Below are 22,389 nucleotides of genomic sequence, written 5' to 3'. Positions count from 1 at the left end.
CTTTTGATTGCCAATGGGTCATTTTATTTCCATGAAAAGGTTTCAGTCTGTCATGATGCACTATAATGTACCGATTTCCGGATTCTGTCTCATTAAGTGGCCCCATTATGTCAGTTTGTATACGATCCATAGGATGGCCAACTGTGTACTCTGTTAATGGTGCCCTCGGTATGTTTTTCGGCCTTTTTCGGAATGCACACTTTTCACAACTTTTGATATGCAACTGGACGTATTCCTTCATTTTATACCAGTGATATTTGAGATGTAATTTTGAATATGTCTTTGAAATTTTAAATGTGCTCCAGTAATTGAATCATGACAAGATATCAGAAGTTCCTTATATAGTACTCTAGGCACTATCAACAAAAGCCGATGGTCCTTTGCACTGACAATGTACTTTTTAAATAACACTCCATCAATCAGAGTTAACACGTCATAATATAGCCAATAACTCCGCACACTTGGTGAATTCCCAGCTACCTTATCTCTCAGGGGTCGTCTGTTTTCTTCAAGCCACAGTATCACAATTCCTAAATCTGGGTCAGCTCTCTGTAATTTGGCCATTTTGACAGGTGAACAATTAACTGTGTTAAACTGTTTGAGACAACCTAAGTTAGATGTTTGCGCTGCATCCTCGGATAATGCAACATGTTCATCCAGTATAGAATTTACGTCCTTGTTCAACACCTCCTCGTTATTGTCACCAAAGCTGAAGCTATTTCCACTTTGTGCACCATTTAAATCCAGACTATTATGGAATCGAAGTCGTTGAACGCGATTTCGGAAGTACTTCCCAGTCTGTTTTAATCCATGAAAAAGTGTATTGAAACAACCTATCAACTTCATGATTTGCAGCTGCATGAACACAAAAATACTGCTCCAAAATCCACTATTTTGAGCCTTCACTCGTAATATGACTGGCTTACTCTGATTCCCAATATTCAAGTTTTTATCGAATAATGGAACAACGTCATTGAATTGTGCAAAATCTGACCAGGAATCGTGTTTCTTCAAACAAGTCTGACACCCCTTACATGGTAAACTTTCAAGTATTGTATTCCCATCATAGCACTGACACTCCTCTGGTTCACATGGAATTCTGGACAGGCTATCAGCATTGATATGCTTTTTCCCACTACGATGTTCGATTTTAAAGTTATACTGTGAGAAAACCTCTAGCCAGCGCGCCATTTGATCAGTAGGTGACTTAAACGACATTAACCACCTTAAACTGGAACAGTCAGTCCTTAATAAAAATTCTCTACCTAACAGAAAGTGTCTAAACTGGGTTATAAATGTCACTACACCCAAAAGCTCCCTTCTTGTGGCACAATAACGTCGCTGTGTTTTGTCAAATGATTTACTCGCAAACATAATTGGTTTTTCAACATAATCCTGAGCTGCATCTGACCATTGCATTTGCGACAAGCAACCCCCGCACGAGAAATTGCTACTATCAGTATCCACTATGAATAAGCCTTCCTCTTTTGGATATGCTAACACTTCTTCGCCTGTCAATGCAGTTTTTAAGTTCATAAAAGCACTATTCTGTTCTGGTCCCCAGATAAACGCTCGACCGGTCTCTGTTAAGCGATTAAGTGGTGACGCCCTAGCACTAAATCCCTTGATAAAACGTCTGTAATAACTACAAAAACCTAAAAAACTTCTGAGTTCGGTTAAATTCCGCGGCACAGGCCACTCTTTCACAGCTTTAACTTTCTCTTCTGAAGGACGTATTCCAGAACTGTCAGTTGTGTGACCCAGTATATTTATGCGCCTTTGGAGTAGATTGCACTTGCTCGGTTTTAATTTCAAGTTATTTCTCTCCAATCCGGTTAAAATTTCATCCAACCTAATCAATGCCTGATCAAAAGTTTCAGCAAAAGTACAAATATCATCCATGTAAATAATCATTGTCCTCCACTGTAAGTTCTTAAACACTAATTCCATACACCGCTGAAATGTATGTGGAGCCCCAGTAAGGCCCTGTGGCATAGTAACGTATTGATACAGACCGCCCCTGCTGGTGCCAAATGCAGTCTTTTCACGATCTCTCTCATCCAATTCTATTTGGTAAAATCCTGACAAAAGATCTAATGAACTGTAATAATTATTTCCTCCCAAACTTTCTAAACAACTGTCAATTCTCGGCAATGGATAGGCACATTTTTTACTTAGATCATTTAAACCCCTTTAATCCACAACGACACGCACTCCTGCCTGTGGGTCCTTTTTCCTTACAAAGCATAAAGGTGCAGACCATGGACTCTTACTTTCTTCAATTATTCCCATTTCAAGTTGTTGTTGAATAATTTTTTCTTCTTGGCCTTCAAACGCTTTTGGCACCCGTCTAGGTGGTATTTTACAGGTCGAACATTTTCTGCCACCTCAATTGTATGTCGCACTAATGAAGTACGCCCTAAATCTGTGGAGGAACTGGAAAAAGCATTTTTATGTTTCTCCAATAGACACTTCAATGCTTCTTTTTGTGACTCATTGAGATTTGCAGAAGATCTATGGTACAGGTCCTTTAACCCACTACTCCATGTAGTCATGTCATACTTAATGTCATTTTCACTTGTTTTGATATTATTGTCCAATATTTCACAGTCATTTAAATCTACATTTTCTCTCAATAAATCCTCCTGTTTAGTTTCATGCAAATATCCCAATAATGACCCTTTTGATAATTTCACTTTTCTGCCAGAGGTGTTAACTAGTCTAATGGGAATTGAATCACCCCGAATTCTCTTTGGGGCAATGAGCACACTTCCCATCAAAACATTGTTAGCCGGTTGTTTATTCTCTGAAGGGTAAATGATGCCCAATGATGAATTAATTGCACCGAAATTTATAGCCTCCCCAGGTATTACAGTTTCTGAATTCGCTGGAATTGTTACTCTTGACCTTGTGGTCACTCTGACTGCCCTCAAGGGAACTTTTTCAACTAGAGTTCTACACTTTTTTTCATTCAATTTTAATCCTTTTTTAGCACTAAGTTGGTAATTATTTTCATACAAGAAGTCTAATCCAATTAGTCCATCTTCATGAATAGGTGCAATTAATACAGTGTAATTAAAAGTTTGACCCGATGCACTAAATGAAAATACACATTGTCCATCTATGGCTAATAAACCGTCATCCGCAACTTCAATACGTATTGATGGGTCAACTTTACACAACTCAGGTCGCACATCCTCTGGTATTCTATGATATAATGCAGTAGAAAAAATCGTAGTACAGGCACCAGTATCTATGACTAAGTTCGCACGCACAGTTTGAAAAATATTTACAGGCAATATAATGGAAACTACTTTTAACATTCAGCTGGTTCGCGAGATGATCTATCTTTTTGCCTATGTTGGATTTCAGATCCCTACCAAATTCTTGCAGTCTTGCTTCTGTTACATAATGTTCCCTGCCCGTGTCAATGTTCCTAATTCTCGCCCCTCTCACGTCATCTCTGATGCTTGAATAGTTGTCAAGCAATTCTCTTGCCTGATCGATAGTTTTGGGGTCCTGCATCCCAATGAATAAAGCCGCCTGAGAATCCTGAAGTCCCTTAAGAAAGTGCCGAAGGTTTATCGTTTCCCTCGTGTCGTTGTTCGCTGTGGGGTAACCTTTTATTACCAACCTCTTAACCTCTGCCACATATTCAGCCAATGATTCTTTTTCCCTGTTGTATTTCCGGTTTTCTAATTCAGCCAGATAGGAGGAAGTGGAGCGCTTTTCCTGAAATCGCGTCGCCATAGATGATTTCATCTTTGCATAATTTGACAATTCGTCAGCTCCCAGCTGCTTGAAAGCGTATTCCGCAGCATCACAGCGTAAACTGTTCTTAAGGCGGAACAAACGTTCACTATTGTCCCACTTGCACGCGTCAACCATAGCTTCAAATGGGTGAATGAAACTCTCCCAGGATGATCTGCCATCAAAGATAATTTGCCTAGGTAGAGGAACCTCGTATTTATCACGGCCTCTCATCTGTTGATTTTGCTGCCTTGATGTATTGCTGTTTTCATTCGAAGCTGTGTCCCTTTCATTGACTAAATTTCTTATCTGATTGTCTTTTTCCATAGAAATGTCATTGATTCGTTTTTGGTAACTGCGCACTAATTCATCTCTTTGTAGAGTACTTTCCTGTTCATTTTTGCGTAGTCTCTCACTTAAGGTCAGGTTATCAACTTCTGCCGATTTAAGATTTTGTCTCAAAAGTTCAACTTCAGCTAATAATTGTTCATGACTATCATCATCTTCAGTTGTGACAGAATCTTTTTCGTGTTGCTTTTTAGGTCCCATGATTATCACTTAATTGTCACCACAAATATTTGAATAGAAATATATGTCCAAATTCTTATAAGCACGTGTATAAGTCCATTTCCGTCGCTGCCACCAGTGTTGAAAAACGTAGGTTCGGGTGTGGGGGTTTATACTCCATTGATAAAATACACTTCAAATCCAGTTTTCAATGTTAGTTTATTATGAGATTTTGTCTAAGATGGAAATAAAGTCGTCATAATTATAATTCTCTCATTCCTCTGGTCTAAAGTCACTTAATATTATAACTGTAAAATATTTCATTTCTTGTTTCTATGATCTGTCATTTTCAAAGTCCGAGCCAAAAGTAAAGAATCTCCCTCCCTAGTTCTGACCTAGGTTTATATACAAAAGCAGGTACCCTCCCATATTTGGAGTGTATCATAGTGATGAAAGAAAAAGATTACCCCTAATATTTATGAGGATAACCGTTGACTGATGGTACCATCCCAAATACGGAGCCACCTCTAACTCTAACAAACCAGACATGTTTACGATGGTACATTATGACAACATACCCTGATAAAATGATACAAAATGATACACACTCCAGTCCCAAACAATTTATGGGGGTAACTGGTGAATGACATCTCTAGTAGCAGAGGCCAAAGTTTCACATCAGTAGAATCAATTAATAAATCAACTTTAATAAGACTAGCTGCTAAATTTACAACAGCACTATCTTTTGAAAAATGGAGCACTCTCCCAGAACTGACTGAGCGCTGAACAGTAGACTGGAAAATAGTTATCGTTTGAATATGCTGTCGATCTGTCAACTCTTTACTGAGTCGCAATCGTTAATATGTACTAATAACACTACTTCATGACTGTAGTGGGCAGCTTCACCCCAAGTATTTTGGGCAACAAGAAAAAGATGCAATACACGCGCTACTTCAATCACTTTTATTCCTTAGAACATACAATAGTGTAGCATAGCGTAGCGTAGCGGTTATCTGAAAGTCAAAACATTCAAACTATCAGTAACCATAATACATAAAAGAATACGCATAAAACCGCATACGAACATACAAGTATTAACATAAAGAAAACATAATACATTGTACATCTTTAACAAGGAAATTGCGGGAATCCTGCACTAGTTATGTGAATAAAGCCATTACTTAATAAAATACAAAATCATCTACCTTAACAATAAAATGTGTAATTGTTTCAAAATAAATTATTTGAACAAAATAATTCCTCCGAACAAGGCAGTAAAAACAAAAAATTAACTTACTGAACAATGCTATCTGTGCCCAAAACGTAGTGAATTGAAACATATAGAACTCGTGCCTTACTCGACAAATTCTAAAAATCAACTGCGCTCTGGCAAGGCGGCAAATTTTGCATTTGCATATAGTTATTATTTTCTAGGGACAGTTTGACCAACCAAAATGCAGAAAGCGCCCTCTAAGCAGATAAATTCAAAATTTCATTTTCTATATATGGGTGACACTCATCTCTTGTGACCCTAAAGCGTTGGCAGGAACCAGAACACTATAAATTAACATTACGTTGGACAGCGGACATGATAAATGTCCATCAAAAATTAGTAAACCCGATAATCAAAACCTGAACAAATATTTGGAGTCTGAAACACCGGCCCTCGTTGAACTCTTTTACTTAAGTTCATCCATATATTTTAAGGAAGACGAAGAATATAATACTTATTTCATAACAATAAAAACATTCACTATCTTCCAGAAGAGTGAGACATACTTATATACTTCAGTAATATATGTACATTTTTACAATATAGTTGCGTCTGAATATTCGCTAAAGCGTTAATTCCCGTGGCTGATCATTGTTATCAGTTAGCATGAAAAGTTTCCTGCTCTAACACGCATAACATCGTAATCGGCCGTACCTTTACGGACCCATTTACCTTGACCTTACATGACCTTACGAGTCCGTCTCTACCTTTGTTTACCTCGAGAACGATGCCTAATGGCCATTTCCCACGTGATGTCTGCTCATCGCAGACGAGAACGAGGTCATTTACGGACACATTCCTTTGTGTATTATGCCACTTTTGTCTTACCTGCAAGGTCGGCAAATATTCACGCACCCATCTTTTCCAGAAAAGGTTTGCTAAATACTGAACTTGTCGCCACCATCTTTTACAGTAATTATCATTTTTGTCAAACGTACCTGGTGGGAAACATGCGTTTGAACGCATCAGCAGTATCTTATTTGGTGTAAGCGGTTGTGGATCCTTGGGATCGACACTTACCTGTGTGATTGGTCTATCATTCAATATTTTCTCAACTTCCGTGATAAGGGTGGACAGTGCTTCATCATTGAGAAGCTGTTCCCCAATGACAGACTTTAAAGCTCTTTTTGTTGCTTTAACAAGTCTTTCCCATACTCCACCCATATGAGCAGCGTATGGTGGATTGAAATGCCATCTGATTTCATTTTGCTGAAAAAATCTAGACATACTTTGTTCGTTCCAAGAATTGATAGATTCGTTTAACTCCCTTTCGCCGGCTACAAAATTCTTACCATTGTCGCTGAAAATCTTGTCCGGACGTCCTCTACGGCTAATGAATCGCTGCAATGCACATAAAAACGAATCTGTATCTAGGCTGTGTGCAATTTCAAGGTGCACAGCTCTGCTTGTCAGACATGTAAGTAGACAACCATACCTTTTGTAATGTTTCCGACCTGATTTTACGAACATAGGTCCGAAATAGTCAACTCCTACATAGGTGAATGGCGGCATGTCCGGAGTGAGTCTTTCTTCTGGAAGATCGCTCATCTGTTGCACTTCCGGTCGTTGCAGCTGTCGTTTACACGTAATACACTGGCTGAGGACTGACTTCACAGTTTGCAGTCCGTGAATTATCCAATACTTTTGCCGCAATAAAGACAAAATATGTACCGGACCCATATGCGCATTCTGTTCGTGGTATTTCTGTATCAGGATTCTAGTCACGTGATGGCTACTTGGTAGAATGATTTGATGCTTGGCATCTACGTGCAGGTCGGACAATTCTACTCGCCCACCGACTCGCAAAACACCATCCTTTAATATAGGACATAGCCTTTTCAAAGAGCTCGAATTCGAAACTCGACTGTTAGCCTTCACTTCACACGTTTCATTGTCAAACGTCTGTGTTTGAACTAGTTTGAATATGGCCATCTGTGCCATTTGCATTTCCGTCGCACTTAGGATTTTACTACTTACCCTGTTACGAAGACTTCGCCTTTTCGGCAGAAATTTTTGCATTAAAAGCCACTTGAAACGGAGTAGCCAACCGACTGCACTTTGTAGCTTATGCCAGTCGGAAAACTTGCTTAGCAACGTACCCATGCTCGAATCACGCTTCACTTGTGTGTTTAGTACGCTAGCCTCAGGCTTGAGCTCTATGTCATCCTCGTGCAAGGTTATGTTACTTACCTTAGCTGGCCACTCTGCCTCATTACCTTTAAGGAATTTCGGGCCAGACAACCATGTTTCAAGCCTTTCGTTCTCTTGCGGATCAATACCTCTTGACGCCATGTCGGCAGGGTTACTCTTAGAGGGTACATACCTCCAGTCATGTGGTGACGTCACCTCATGAATTACGGTCAGTCTGTTTGCAACAAAGGTCTTGAACCTTTTCCGTTCATTCCTTATGTACCCCAACACAATCATGGAGTCTGTCCAAAAGTATCTTCCAGAAATTTGGATGTCAAGCTCCTCTGTAAGTATCTGATAAAGTTTGACAGCAACTACTGCTGCTGCCAGTTCGAGCCTTGGAATTGAGATACGTTTTATAGGCGCTAACCTTGACTTACCTATAATAAGGCTGCACTTACTGCGTCCGTTGGCGTCGTACGCCTTTACGTACACGGAAGACCCGTACGCATATTCACTAGCGTCGCTGAACATGTGAAGTTCAGCTTTCAACGTTGACCTGTCAAGGTCACTTGGGATTATACATCTGTCAATACTCACCTTGGATAATGCCGGCAGACGGCTTAGCCACTGTGACCATTTTTCTGCTTCCGCATCTGGAATTAGTTCGTCCCAACCTAAGTTCAGCCTACAAGCACGTTGTAAGATCAATTTTGGTATTAAAGTCACTGGTGCTACTAATCCAAGTGGGTCATACAACGAACTTGCGACCGACAAGATGCTGCGTCTTGTCGTGCCCTTATCATGGAGATTAACATCAAACACAAACTGATCCTGCTTAACAAGCCACTGTAACCCGAGAGTTCGCTCACAGAACGATTCGGTGTTAAGATCTAATTTGGCCCTCGGTTCGGCTCGATCCCTTTCAGGGATCGAGTTCATGACTTGTTCACTATTGGAAAGCCATTTCGTAAGTCTGAAACCCCCTAGCGAGAGTAGTTCTCTCAGTTCAGCGGCAAGTCTAATTCCCGAACTCGGATCCAATACGGACTTCAGAAGGTCATCAACATAGAAATTACGTTCAACCGTACTTACCGCTTCTTGACTGAATTTGTCCATATTGTCATTTGCGTTGCGCTTTAAACTGAAGGCCGCACAACTGGGCGACGAAGTCGCGCCAAATAGATGTACGTTCATGCGGTACTCCTTTGGCTCCTCGTGTAGGTTACCTCGAGGCCACCAAAGGAACCTTAGGGCATCCCTGTCCTGTTCACACACTCTGACCTGGTGGAACATAGCTTCTATGTCCGCAACCAGTGCCACTGGTGCCTGCCTGAAGCGCATCAGTACTCCAGTTATACTGTTGGTAAGGTCGGGGTCTTGTAAAAGATTATCATTCAAAGATGTGCCTTGATACTTAGCAGCACAATCAAAAACAACCCTTACCTTGCCTGGCTTCTTTGGATTAAGCACGGGATGGTGTGGGAGGTACCAAGTTCGACCGGGTTCGAATCCCTCTCTAGCATCCACCAAGGAAGCGTACCCACGTTCGATATACCCATTTACTGTTTCTTTGTACATATCAAGTAACCGATCATCTCTTTGAAGTTTTCTTTTCAAGTGACCGAGTCGTATACTGGCTATCTTCTCGTTATTTGGAAGACTTACATCAGGGTCCTTCCATGGGAGCCCTAACTTGTAGTGACCGTTTTCTTTTGTTACCGTACCTTCCATACTGGCCAGGGCACGACGGTCCTCCTGTGACATCCCTGTGCCACAACTCTCGACATCTCGAAAGTCAGTAGTCCATAGCTTATCAATTTGCAACTGTTTACTAGATGCAAGCTGAAAATTAATACTACCGTGATCTAATGATGGCCTATTACCTATTGGCCCGATAATGCTCCAGCCTAGCATCGTCATGATTGCATAGGGCTCACCTCTTTTTCCCCTTCGCTGCTCCTCTACCCAGAATGCATCTGGGGTGTCGCTTCCGACGAGCAACTCTACTTTACCGACATCAATTTTCGGTAAATAAATGCCACTTAAGTGTTTCCACTTACCTGCTACAGACTGGTCCGGTAACGAGTGCAATGAGATAGGCAAGGTTTTGACAGACCATACCCTTCTAAGGTCAATAACTTGACCTCCATTCAATGCACTTACCTGCAACTGCACTTCTCTGCCAGTCTGACTCTGACTAGACTTGTTAACTGTAGTTAACGTGAACTTACAAGGTTTACCTTCAACCCCTAGCCTTTTGATAAGACTATCACTGCACAACGTTACATCACTCCCTTCGTCTAGGAGAGCATACGTCTCTACTTGTGAAGATTCCGTTCCTACTACTACTGGAACAATGCGCAAACTGACCTGATTCGGTTGAGACCGAGATTCGGAAGCAGCGACATACTTATCCTGCCCATTTTCATACTCACGGTTATGACCAGAGTCTCGGTGAAACATTGTATTATGTTTCCCGGTACAACCTGAAACCTCGCATAAACTAATTTTCCTACAATTTTGTGCAGTATGTTTAAAATTCATGCAATTTTCACACATTTCATGCTCTCTGATAACTCTCAGCTTTGAATCAATATCAGTTAGTCTAAACTCTTCGCATTCCCTTAATTTATGGGCCTTCTTGCAATAAATACATGATAATCGTGCGCTAGGGGTATTTTCTGGAGGAGATTTACCTGAGTTTCTCTTATCAGATCCAGTGGACAGCGTTACAACTTTATTTCTTTGTGAAGGGTTATCATGGGACTTTCGGGGCAAGTTTTTTATGTGCTTATTAGACTCATTTGCAAGGTCATAACCATACATAGTATTTGCAACACTAGAACGTTCCTTTACAAAGGTTAACAGGTGATCGAAATTTGGTTCGACTCCCTGTTCTATTAGGCTACTTGCACGTTCAACCCACTTAGACCGAATGTGGACCGGTAGTCTCCCAACAATTTTTCTTAGGTTTTCAGTATTATTCACATCTGACATGAAGCCTAGCTGTGAGAGAGTGATGTGGCATTTTTCCATATTAAGCGACAGATTCAACAATCCCTTAACATCGTTGCTCTTAATGACACTGCCATTTATCAAACTATCTACATGTGACCTGGCCACTAAATGGGGTTTGCCGTATCTGGATTTCAATATTTCTTTAGCCCTTAAATAGCCTTCGTCCGGAGGCAAAATTACACAATCTTCTATACAATATCTGGCATCTCCCTGACATAACTGAATAAGATAATTTAACCTTAACCTACTATCACTTACCCTTCTCTCAATATTTGTTTCAAAGTTACTAAGAAACTTACAGTAATCAGCAGGATTCCCATTGAACTTAATTAATTCCGGTTTTGGTAAACCATGAAAGTCCTGAACACCGAATTGAACTGGTGGCACGTTGTCACAAAGTTTGTCACTATTTCCTTGGAAAGGTACGTCCTTACTACACTTATTCACATAATCACCCACTTTGTTGTCCGGTGATGAACCGTCCGGTAAGGATAGGTAGTCCATGCCTTCGTCGTTATCCTCATCCTCATCCTCTATGTCGGCCCGCTCTACTTCATGCCGGGCAGTCTGTAGTTCGAGCTCCCGCCGAAGCTCCTCACTCTTGCGTTCTAGTTCTTGTTTTTCTTGTATCTGGCGCAGACGCAGTTCCGCTTTCCTCTTGCGTGACGCTGCGGAGTTGTGTGAAGAAACGGAACTTCCGCGGTTTGTGTTATTTTCAGATGAATAACTCATTCGCGATAACAAGAAGCTGTACCGTTCTTTCATTTCCGTGAGCTTATTTTCATTTATTGACGCCTCACATCTTCGACGTACGTCAAGCAATTGCTCCCAGCAATCACAAAGTTCTTTCTGCAACTGTTCGAACCCAGAGTCACCTGCCTTTAGCTTAATGTCAATTGCCTTCGTAATCCTCGAGAAGCTTGCGACGAGCTTCTTCGCTGTAGCTTCGATTTCTTCTCGTGCCGAGCCGTCAGCCATTTTATGAAATACTAATTCTTATGTCCGGAATATACAAAGCACATATAATCCAGAAAATTTAACTTTGCACTAACTATGCATAATCCAGTTAATATTCTTATGTCCGGAATATACAAAGCACATATAATCCAGAAAACTTAACTTTGCACTAACTATGCATAATCCAATTAACTGCAACTTTTCTCGTCACAGATAATGTTCAATAACTGTCGATCTGTCAACTCTTTACTAACTGAGTCGCAATCGTTAATATGTACTAATAACACTACTTCATGACTGTAGTGGGCAGCTTCACCCCAAGTATTTTGGGCAACAAGAAAAAGATGCAATACACGCGCTACTTCAATCACTTTTATTCCTTACGTAGAACATACAATAGTGTAGCATAGCGTAGCGTAGCGGTTATCTGAAAGTCAAAACATTCAAACTATCAGTAACCATAATACATAAAAGAATACGCATAAAACCGCATACGAACATACAAGTATTAACATAAAGAAAACATAATACATTGTACATCTTTAACAAGGAAATTGCGGGAATCCTGCACTAGTTATGTGAACAAAGCCATTACTTAATAAAATACAAAATCATCTACCTTAACAATAAAATGTGTAATTGTTTCAAAATAAATTATTTGAACAAAATAATTCCTCCGAACAAGGCAGTAAAAACAAAAAATTAACTTACTGAACAATGCTATCTGTGCCCAAAACGTAGTGAATTGAAACATATAGAACTCGTGCCTTACTCGACAAATTCTAAAAATCAACTGCGCTCTGGCAAGGCGGCAAATTTTGCATTTGCATATAGTTATTATTTTCTAGGGACAGTTTGACCAACCAAAATGCAGAAAGCGCCCTCTAAGCAGATAAATTCAAAATTTCATTTTCTATATATGGGTGACACTCATCTCTTGTGACCCTAAAGCGTTGGCAGGAACCAGAACACTATAAATTAACATTACGTTGGACAGCGGACATGATAAATGTCCATCAAAAATTAGTAAACCCGATAATCAAAACCTGAACAAATATTTGGAGTCTGAAACATATGCGCACTGAACACTCGGAGCGAGTTCAGCTCACAGACTGTGGTAAACTTTAGTAAATACTAATTACACTTTTCTAACATAATAACTGAACTTTACTATGTATTGTCCTGAGGCAACGTTAACTGCTTGCCGGTTTGTTACAGTCGGGAAAAAAACATTTATACTCATTGCCAGGGCCAAGACTGTGATTAGTTAGTTATTTTATTGATGAGTGAAACAATTCATAGGACTGTTTACATTAAATAGGAAGTGACTACTCAGTGTTACATTGTGAAGTAGTCCAGCATGTAGTTTCATGTTGTTGATGCAATCTGGTATATATGAGTCATAAAAGGATGTTACAATTCTATTTTAGGCTTAGTTTTATTGCTTATTTTATTGACAAAAGATAACTTTGATTGTGAATTTTCTTGATTTAGTTTTCATCATTGAGAAAATGTCTACATACTAGCAAATTTCATGGGAGCATTTTCAGAGGGTGATGTTTTTCTTAACAGATTATTTATCATATATGTAACATAAAATCTCAATAATTTTACATTTTTGGTAAGAAAACATATTATAGGAACTGGATATAAATGGTTTTCGTATCATTGTATGCTCTAAAGTACTGAAAATGAGGTCTCAAAATTTAATTGTGTATATGAAATAAAGAAGGAATTGAATTGGTATAATGTTACCTTATAACATGACAGCCTTCCCTTTCGAACTCGAGCTATAATGGATGAGTGGACGGATATGATGCACAGATAGCTCAGTGGTTTGCACACTGGCCTTCCAATCCTGAGGTCGGGGGTTCGATCCCCGGCAGCTACTCGGGAATTTTCAGAAATGCTTTTCAGTGTTTCCCACCCAACTAGAGGTGTACTGGTCAGGAACCCAGGTAATCCTTGCGTGTATCAGTGCTATACACTGGACACGTTAAAGAACCAGGCTGTCTATTCGCAACGAGCTAGGCTAGCCTGTATCTGATTTCTGATCTCTCTGTCGTGGGGGCTTTGCCTCACTCTGTCCCTCTGGTCAGATCGCTCTGTGTACTAGTAGAGGATGAATTATGCGCCCTGTGTGGCTGCATTTGAACTATGTAAAGCGCCTTTGAACGTGAAATTGATGATAAAAAGGCGCTTTATAAATCTGGTATAATAATAATAATAATAATGAGCACAATGTTTTGAATGACCGATCATCCTGTCTATAATGAATGCGCTCGATCTTTTGAATGATGGAGTACTCTCTCTGGAATGTCTGGAACTAGAATGGATAAGCACTCTCTTTTGAATGAATAGTACTGGGATTTACTTAGAAATAAAACTGTAGAAACACAGCGGGTAGATAGCTATTATTTGCTGCATTATGAATGTAATATTTGTACATGATATGACGTGTTTTGGAAATTTTTTATCTTCTTACCTAGTGATAACACTTGGTGTTTCAGACCTGATATTTACATCTGCTGTTTCAGACCTAGTGCTTTAGACCTGGTGTTTTAGACCTAGTGTTTTAGACCTGGTGTTTCAGACCTAGTGTTTTAGATCTGGTGTTTCAGACCTAGTGTTTTAAATCTGGTGTTTTAGACCTAGTGTTTTAGACATCGTACTGGAGACTTAGTAACCAACTATCGATAGTTTTCACTACATGATTATGGTACATTGCTGTGAAAAGATTCACAGAATAAAAACATTATTGTGTGGTATTTCAGTTTAAAATATCTATAGAGTTTCAATCCAATATCTGCATTTAAGGTTTGGAGGTAGTAACTTGTAAGCAAAACTTTAACCAGGATTTTGTAAGTCTAAAAAGGGAATAATTTGGCCAAAATACATGTCAGAGTTATGAGCTTGGTGCTATCACCTAGTTTTATAACCCCGAAGACACATGTGAAGTTACAATTCAATATCTGCATTAGTTTTGGAGATAATAAGTTGCAAGCAAAACTTTAACCAGGATTTTCTAAGTCTAACAGTGGGCATGATTTAGCTGAATACATGTCAGAGTTATGGGACTTGACCTAATGAGGTTGGTAATTGACCTACAAAAAGAAAAAATAAGTTTCAAAGCTATATGCATTAAAGTAATAGCTATATGTACTTGCATGCAAAACTTTGACCAGGATTTTCTAAGTCTAAAAAGGGGAGTAATTTGGCCAAAATACATGTCAGAGTTATGGGACTTGATGCTATCACCTAGTTTTATAACACCGAAGACACACGTGAAGTTTCAATTCAATATCTGCATTAGTTTTTGAGATAGTAACTTGCCCGCCAGACTTTAACCAGGATTTTCTAAGTCCTTAAGGGGGCATAATTTGGCCAAAATGCATGTCAGAGTTATGGGACTTGATGCTGTCACCCTGTTTAATAACCTGGAAGACACATGCGAAGTTTCAATTCAATAGTTGGATTAGTTTTAGTAACTTGCATGTAAGACTTTAACCAGGATTTTCTTAGTCCAAAAGGGGGCTTAATTTGGCCAAAATACATGTCAGAGTTATAAGACTTGACCTAGTGAGGTTGGTAATTGACCTAGAAAAAGGAAAAATAAGTTTCAAAGATATATGCCTTTAAATGATAGCCTTATGTACTTGCATGCAAAACTTTAACCAATGTGTGACGCCGACGCCAGGATGAGTAGAATAGCCAGACTATTCTTTGAATAGTCGAGCTAAAACGAATGGTATCTCAATTGACTTAATGCAATAAATAAGATGCATACATGTTTGATGATACACAGGCCTTTTCGAACTTTATTACCGGACGCCTAGACAAATCAAACAGGTTAGGTCCGGTCACCGGACACATAGCCAAAATGCGTAGTGTCGTATTTTTTCCGTGACGTAGCCGAAGCTTCCGAGCACGAATATAAAAGCGCCCTCTGGTATAATAATGAGAAATGTTCATTATGGTAACCTCATTATATTGTGTTTTTTTTAAAACTTTGTTAGCTGTTCATGCGTACGAGTAAGCACATTCAACCTGCCCAGGAGTCACTTCTGTCCATATCGTCAGCATATAGACGACATAAACACATGGGGAGGGTGTGTCTAGGTTAACCACAAGCTAATACACCGAGTGATGCATGTCACATTGCAGCATGACCGAAAGCAAGATAATGTCATAGACTAATGAAGAAGTAACTATGATAATAAAATGAAACAATTAAGCATGTATGAATGTCAGAAAGGAACACGTAAACATAGGAAGCACAAATGATCATGTAACAATGCAAAATGGGATGTCCGAAGGAAGCATGTGAACATGAGAAGAACGAATGCATATGTAAATCGCAAGATTGGATATACGAAAGCACAATGTAGTTTTTGCCCTAATTCTGTTCCGTAATTTGCGACCAGCATGGGTCCAGACCAGCCTGCGCATCCGCGCAGTCTGGTCAGGATCCATACTATTCGCTAACGACTTCTCTAATTGCAATAGGCTTTGAAAGCGAACAGCATGGATCCTGACCAGACTGCGCGGATGCGCAGGCTGGTCTGGATCCATGCTGGTCTCAATCGTACTATGTTGGTTTTCTCATGGCGCGGCTCATATTACGTTTCAGTTTTTCCAGTAAAATACAGTGGAACATGGGGATACAAACCACCCACCGGAGTTGTAAAGCCATGTTTCCTTCTGTCTAATGTTCTTGAATGTCACCGCAGGACAAACTCGATATTCATAACAAAAAATAACGGAGAAATATCATAGAGGAGTTTTTTCTCGCTTAAAATTTTGGTAATCTTATTCCATGTTGAAAAGCCTTGAAAAACGGTTGATTTAATGACAGATTTATATGTTTTTTTGCTTAAAAGTGATATGTGACAAATTAGACACCACTGATATTGTTATTGACAGAAATTATGCATAAGGAAAACAAGATAAGTTAAAATCTCTCGAATGTTCTTGTTATAAATGTAAGGTGTTTTTGTTTGTTTGTATTATTATGGCATCATTTGAAAAAGAAAACAGAAAATAAAGTCTCCCATGAGGCCTTAGACAACATCCCTAAACTTCCAGTACTCGATGACTGGACAGCGAACCTACTTTAGAGGAACTCGAGAAAGTCATCAAAGCCCTATCGCCTGGAAAGGCACCTGGAAACGATGCTATTCCTCCGGAGGTCATCAAGGAAGGAAAACCAGTGCTACTTGACCAACTCCACGAGCTCCTGTGTCTCTGTTGGAAGGAGGGTGAAGTGCCACAAGACATGAGAGATGCCAAGATCATCACTCTCTTTAAGAATAAGGGAGACAGGAGTGACTGCAACAGTTACTATGGGATCTCCCTTCTAAGCATTGTCGGCAAGGTCTACGCACGGGTGGCTCTCACCAGACTTCAAAAGTTAGCGGATCGAGTCTACCCCTGGTCACAGTGCGGCTTCAGATCAGGCAGATCCACCACAGACATGATTTTCTCGGTGAGACAACTCCAAGAGAAATGCAGAGAACAACGCCAACCATTGTTTCTTGCCTTTGTCGATCTCACAAAAGCTTTCGACCTAGTAAGTCGCAGCGGACTATTCCAACTTCTAGAACACATAGGCTGCCCCGCAAAACTCCTAGGCATCATCAAAAGCTATCATACCAACATGCAAGGCACAGTAAGCTTTGATGGAGAAACATCTAAACCATTTGAAATCCGCAGCGGTGTCAAGCAGGACAGTGTACTGGCCCCTACATTATTCGGCATCTTCTTCTCACTGCTCCTGACATACGCCTTCCAGTCATCCTCTGATTGTGTCTACATACACACCCGACACGACGGCAAGCTCTACAACCTCTCACGGCTCCGTGCCAAGACCAAGGTTACCCGTGTTCTCCTCAGAGAGATGCTCTTTGCCAACGACGCAGCTCTTGCCAGCCACACTCCAGAAGGCCTTCAGCGTCCTTTAGACAGGCTCGCAAACGATTGCAAAGAGTTCGCACTTATATCAGTATGAAGAAAACTGAGGTTATGGTCCAGGACACAGCGATCTCTCCATCAATAACAATCAACGGATCCGAACAGGCTGTCGTTGAAAACTTCAAGTATTTAGGCTCTGTAGGACCACATTCGTATCAGATCGCATTTGTAACAGGTGTTACAAATGAGATCGCATATGTAACAGAAATCAAGCACATATGTAACAATTTTTGAGACGAATGTGATCGATGCCGATTTTTGATGTGACATCTGATCGCATTTGTCACGTGTCATTTTCGATCGGAAAAATGAACAAAAAAGTGCATTTTTACATCTGAAACACATTTGTAACATGTTTTAGCTCACGTGTACGAAGTGACAAAGTAAGCTATTGTGATCACCCTTTGTACGTCGTCCGTCGTCCGACCGTCCGTCCGTTCACATTATTCTTGTGAATACGATTGAGACAACATTTATTATTTGATTTTGACAAAACTTGCACAGAACTTATATAGATATCTCGATTCCTTTCGAAAACCAGCCATATCACCTTATTCGTCTTGGAGTTATGGCTTCTGAGATGGCAATAATAACTGATTTTAGCCTTGTGAACGCGATAGAGGCCACATTTTTTGTTTATTTTGACTAAATTTGCACACAACTTATATATCTATAAGATCTCGGTTCCTTTCAAAAACAACCGTATTGCACCATTTGACTTGGAGTTACGGCCCCTGAATTGGCAAGAAATGAGTGCTGATTTTATCCTTGTCAACGCAGTGGAGACTACATTTATTATTTGATTTTTATTAAACTTATATAGGAACTCACTTCCTTTTAAAACAGCCATATCGCGCCATTTGTCTAGGAGTTATGGCTGCAATAGCAACATTTGCTTATTTTAGTCTTGTGAACACAATAGAGACCATATTTATTATTTCATTTTGACCAAACTTGTATAGAAGTTAAACATCTATAACATCTCGGTTCCTTGCGAAAAACAGCTATATAGTTCCATTTGTCCTGGAGTTATAGCCCCTAAAATGACAAAATTTGCTGATTTTAGCATTGTGAACATGACAGAGATCACATTTATTATTTGATTTTGACTTAACTTGTTATATATCATTAGGATCTTGCTTTTTTTCCTCAAAAAGTAGCCATATCACGCTATTTGTCTTAGAGTTATGGCCCCTAAAATGGCAAAAATCGCAGATTTAATAACATATATAGTGTAATATTATTCATGTGAGCGATAGTGGGCCATGACGGCCCTCTTGTTTATTAGAGGGATGTTTCCAGTCAGGTTAATATCTTGGTACTGGTTTGTTATCTGGCAATTAAACTTGGCAAGAATACCGTTGTCATGACTGGTCTATTCATAGTAGCACGATACTACATGTACCAGCAAAAGCAATAGCAAAGGCAATATTCACAAACTATCGGAAGACATAAGTTTTAATACCTATTCAACTATTCAAGAAGTTGTCTTAGTTCCAATTATAATCGTACGAAATACATCAACGTTGAACTTAGTACTGTGACCTTGACCCTTGCCCTGGGGACCTGGTTTATGATTAATACAGATTGACAATATATGGTGGTTATTTGTACTTAAGTATTTGGAAATCTGACTAAACTGAGTTATGATCCGGACACAAACATTATATATTACAACAAAATGACAAAACAAATCCAAGTTCAGTGGGGAGCTGTGACCTTGATCTTGGACATGCGTGTAGCGTGGCATACTCGGTTACTCACCTAAGTATCTTTAAGGTCCAAACATAAAAATAAAAAGGCTAAAAACTCCATAGAAGCAATAAAAAACTGATCAGGAGTAGGTATGGAGGTAGGGACAATGTCATAGCATATGAGTATGCTGTTGTCTTGGTCCTTGACTTTGTTATAATTTTTTTGTGATGGCAGATTGCTGTTGCTCTTTTATCCAAATTTCTAACTTTTGTTTTTCTTGCTCCGCTTGCACTTGTTATTGTAAATACTTATTTAAATCTGAATATATTTAAAATTCTAAATACACATATAATTTCAGATGCATATATACTATAGCTGCTATTGATCATAAGAACAATTTGCTTAATAGCAATTGTCCATCACTAGTAAAATATAGAAGGATAAACAACTGTGTCTGTAACAACTATGAATTCCCAAGCATTCTAACATGGCTCGATTTGATTTCCAGTTAAACAAGGAAGGAAATGTTGTGATTTATCGTCTAATTTACCACGGTTCAGATGCTTCAGTATTTAACCACTCTGGCTAACGCCCTCGTGGTTCAATTCCTACGCATCTGAACTCTGAGCCGTGGTAAAATAGACGATAAACCACTCGAAGGCCTTGATTATTTGTTGATTATTTCCTAAATCGCTACGCTCAAACAAAAATAAATTATCTATCCCAAAATAAAAGAGTCAATGAGAGCAAAAAGAACAAAATCATAAATTAACATAAATGACTAAATTAACATTTAGGCTTTGTTATCCGCATTGCCATAGTATAACACTCCACATCAGTCATATAAACTGTCAATTCATTAATTCCTACGTTATGAATAATTTTCCGGGTCATTATGCTGCGAAGCACCTACTCAACCTTACTTCACTCCGTCGTAGGAAGGGGGAGTATAGAGAAACCAAGTTTCAACACCAGTCACCTTCTTCTTATGCTTTCCAAAAATGTATTGCCGAAAAAATACATCAATAAAAATTATTTAACGCATGAAATAGTTATACATCCTACACCTCAATACCTTTGAAATACGGTAATACCTCGATTTCTTTAAACCTAGGATACACATATGTAATAAATGCTCATAACTTGCATTTACGGTAAATTTTCTTTTAAATATTGCAGTTAAAGAAAAATGTTGTAAGCATTATATTGATTTCTAGACCAAGGTTATTTTAGCCATCTGTTGCCGTTTACAAGTTGCGTTTAATATAACAGTCGTCCTTGCCATGAACATTGAAACTTACAATTTCCGTGAAATGTATCACTACATCCTTGGAAATCAAGTAAATAATGATACAGAGACAAAAGTCTTGTGACAGATGTTTAGGTTGAAATATAAAATCTAAGTTCACGAAACGATAATAAAGGCAATGTGTGAATATTGTGTTCAAAACTGAGGAAGCATAGTTTTGATGAGAAAAGTCACCAGAAGCCACCCTTTCTCTTGATTTGCTCTAAAATTCCGACGGGGGAGGCTCCCCGGACCCCGCCGGAGAAGGGGATTCCTCTCCCCACACTCCTCCCTTGAGTAACATCTAAACTGATCACGCTACGCCCCTGTTGGATATAGCAACATGGATTATGATCGCAACTCACCTTCTATCCATGCTGATCATTTGTACCAACTAATAAGAAAATCTGACTATGCATGGGTAAGTTATACCAAGGACAAGAACCTAAATATAACTGCACGAACGCACTAACTCCGCAATTTCACGGCGGGATTATAATAAAAGAAGGCCTATAACCTCACCGGCGGGCTCAGTGGCGTGAGGGTAATTAAAAAATAAGGTGTATTTTCTTAAAATCTCATAGACATTAGTTCGCAGCACAAGATCGGGCCCTCCTAGACTTAAGGCTAACGACTCCGTCCATGACAAGTTGTATATAATTTGTCCCAGGACATGGCAACTTCGTGTTTGTCACCGAACTTGAAACAGCTCTGGATCACGAAAGATAGCTACAAATGTATGTCGCCACCGGTTTCGAACCAGTGACCTGAGCATGTGGGTCTACATTTCAGCTAGTTGAGGTAACAGTAGAGGTAGCTGAAGTTGTAATCATATTATAGTGGTAGTGGCAGTGGATGCTGAAATGATAATAAAAATTGAGCCACGTCACGGGAAAATTGGCATTCAGACATTTTCGTGAATTTCCGGAAAGTGTATATTTAGGCTGACCTGTGAATTTATGTATCCGAATAAGGGTCAGAAAATTTCATATTCAGGTAGAATAAGCCTTCTTTGAAATAACAGCGAACGGTGTTGGCCCTGATCAGACTGTGCGGATGCGCAGGCTCATCTGGGCCTACACTGGTCGCAAAGCCTCGAAGATTCCCGAAGGCCCATTTTCTCATGATGCGGTTCAAATAATTTTATGACGTCATTGACGTCGACGACGACGACGCTAACTTGTGATGGTGCTTATGGCAGTCATTTAATGATGTTGCGATGAAAACCAATTGATTGCACATTTGCAGTATAAAATTCAACATGATACATATGTGCTTCTGTTGTCAACCCTCATGTTGGACAAACACATTCGTAACACATTTTACCTGTTACAAATGCGATCGCATACGTACGGAATCTGTTACAAATGCGATCTGTTACGAATGTGGTCCTACAAGCAATCTGTCACTTGACCCTGAGATAAACGCAAGGATCGGAAAAGCAGCGGCAGTACTATCTAAGCTCACTGAGCACAAAACTGAAGGTATACCAGGCGTGTGTCCTCAGCACCCTGCTCTACGGCAGCGAAACATGGACAACCTACGCCAAACAAGAGACCAGGCTCAATGCGTTCCATATGCGATGCCTGTGGAGAATCTTGCATATTTCGTGAAAGGACAAGATCACAAACACCGAGGTCCTCACAAGAGCCAGATCCACTACCATCTCCGCAATACTCACTGAGAGACGGCTCCGTTGGCTTGGACATGTACGCCACATGGAAAAGGGCTGGATTCCAAAAGACCTCTTATACGGCCTGCTGGAACAAGGTACCCGTCCGAAAGATCGTCCTTTGCT

The 22,389-nt window shown here is 39.7% G+C and overlaps 1 protein-coding gene across 4 annotated transcripts in view; it reads left to right on the top strand.

Annotated features, from left to right (window-relative positions):
- LOC123540326 (uncharacterized) overlaps positions 1-22,389 on the top strand; it is a 123,755-nt gene that overhangs the window by 57,674 nt on the left and 43,692 nt on the right. The window lies entirely within an intron of this gene.

The sequence above is a fragment of the Mercenaria mercenaria genome, chromosome 16 (genome assembly GCF_021730395.1).
Source record: "Mercenaria mercenaria strain notata chromosome 16, MADL_Memer_1, whole genome shotgun sequence".
In the NCBI taxonomy this organism is placed as follows: Eukaryota; Metazoa; Mollusca; class Bivalvia; order Venerida; family Veneridae; genus Mercenaria; species Mercenaria mercenaria.
Note: the sequence above shows the minus strand (reverse complement) of the source record. Positions and strands in the feature narration are given on the sequence as shown.